Here is a 2,299-nt window from a genome sequence, read left to right as displayed (position 1 = left end):
TCAAAATTGTAACGATTGGAAAATGAAGAAATTTTTGATGAAATTTTCCCTAAACACTACAGAGCATTCCTTTCCAAATACTTTTGAATCGCTCTTTTGGAGATGGTTATTATGGGTGGTGAGTGCAAATTGTGTTTTGTGACACATTGTTCTGTCTTTTTATAAAGAATGTTAAATTAATTTGTCTTTTTTAAGATAGTGAAAAAGTGCTCTCTGTTTAAGAGAGAAACCAGATGTCATATTAGAGATATCTCTAAATGCTGCGTCTGCTGTACTTCGGATACTCTAAAAAAACACACACACATCCAATAAATAAACTAATGGACAATAAAAATTTCTCACACAAATAATTAGAGGTAGGTGACAGTACTTTGAAACATTTACCAAGCATTTTTTTTTGTCATGTTATAGTTTAATTTCTCATTTCAATAAAAAAAATAAATGAAACACAGCTTAAATGTCATAAAACAAACATTAGAAAAATCAAGTTCATAAAATTTTATTTTATGGCTCTAAAGGAGAGTAAGATGTATAAAAAATAAAGCAAAATTTTGAAAGAACAAAAAACAGGGTATGATAAAAATGAATGGAGATGTACAGGAGATGTTAGTTTTTATATTTATATCAGCAGCAAATCGCAACACAGTGTCCTTCAGAAAAGAAACCTTAAGTGGTCAAAGCAAATATTCGTACAATGCATTAAATTATCCAATACCCTTTCTAAAATCTCACTGCTGATTCCTAAGCAAGGCTTTTTTTTCACTGTATAAAAATATGGTAGCATTTCTTCAGGAGACCAAACAATTGATTATTGCATGGTACTATATCAGATGTATATAGAGGACGGCTAAGAATTTCTCAGTTGATTTGAAACAGCGGAGTTCCGGGGAGTGTAAATGCTTGAGGCAAAAATCCTCCATCGACAATAATCCTGAAAGAGATAAGGAGATAATTTTCTGGAGGTGACAAAAAATTTTAAAAAGAAGTATCATATTGGAACATACATACAGTAGGGGGACCGGAAAGTAATGTCGTTTTGGTGGATTTGATATTGGGTATCAAGATTTTATTTTTAATCAGTAATGTATTCATTCTCGTCAGCAACAACTTTCCATTGCCGGATCAAAAATAAATCTAAAAAAATGAATTGGTTTTTGAGACTAATGAATATCTAATGCACTGAAACGACATTACTTCCCGGTCCCCCTAAAACAAAAAAATTCAAATCGATATATTGAATTCAATTTTATGTAAATGTAAGTTATTGTTTTGTAATAAACGTATTATTTCATATAAAATAATTCTTAAATGTAAAATATTGAAATTTTAATCTTCAAATTCATTATTTAAGTTTCTCAAAAATTATATTTTATTCTTCAAAAAATTTTTTAATGTAAGCCAAGTATTCAAATTCAATTTCCCAATAAAAATATATGCCAGTAATCTATTACTAGCTATTTACAAAGTTTTAGTGTAATACTAAATCGTTGGTTGAACTCCTATATGAACCACTGATTTGAAACCAAGTAGGTGTTTACACATTTTTTGATCTTTGGGTTGAATCCAACTACTCAACAGTCTTTTTTGAATTAATGGTTTAGTCAATGTGAGACATAGACATGGTAGCAACATTTATAACAGGTTACATTCATAACAAGTCTTATTTTTGACTATGTACAAAAGAATTTTAAAAAAAATGGCCCAGTATAGCTGAATATCATTTGCAGGTTCATGAAAGATTCAAGAAAACTAACCTTCGTTTGAAAGCCTTTTAACACAAGAAATATGAATCTTGGAAATTCAGTGCTATTGAAAAATTAAATAAGTTTCTTCATTCAAATATATTGACTTCATAGTTAACCATATACCATAAGAGGAAGAAGTGGGTACTACTTTTCTAAAACCATGTTTGTAAATAACACAATGATTCAGTTATAATTTTTTCATAATCCCAACAGCGAAGTAGGAAGATCAAATAAACTTTCCCTTTTATTTCGAAGAAAATTTCCTTATAGATAATATTCATTAACACAGAATAGAAATCGGATGAACTGTTTCTGAGGTCTAGGGACAAGTAAAATAACCTTTTACAAAATCAAGTGTGACTTACAAGTAGTTTCTCTCAGTCTTGAACACACTTTCATCAATATCAAAACAAATTGAAAACAATTTCAGAAATTGCTCAACTTAAAGATGACGAAGAATTCAAACATATATTTTAATAATTAGATTTCACATAGTTATTTTCATTCTTTTTTTTTTATCTCAGATATTTAATGTATTAGAAGTAATAAATAGA

The 2,299-nt window shown here is 28.8% G+C and overlaps 1 long non-coding RNA gene across 1 annotated transcript in view; it reads right to left on the bottom strand.

The window, feature by feature from the left end:
* Positions 1-483: 483 nt before the first annotated feature.
* The window catches only part of LOC107448922 (uncharacterized), a 43,474-nt gene continuing 41,658 nt past the window's right edge, over positions 484-2,299 (bottom strand). Inside the window, exon 16 of the long non-coding RNA XR_011636523.1 lies at positions 484-931. This is a non-coding gene — a long non-coding RNA (uncharacterized lncRNA). The remainder of the gene's footprint in view (positions 932-2,299) is intronic.

This window comes from Parasteatoda tepidariorum, chromosome 4 (genome assembly GCF_043381705.1).
Source record: "Parasteatoda tepidariorum isolate YZ-2023 chromosome 4, CAS_Ptep_4.0, whole genome shotgun sequence".
Lineage (NCBI taxonomy): Eukaryota > Metazoa > Arthropoda > Arachnida > Araneae > Theridiidae > Parasteatoda > Parasteatoda tepidariorum.
The sequence above is the reverse complement of the archived record's forward strand: the minus strand, read 5'-3'. Positions and strand labels throughout refer to the sequence as shown.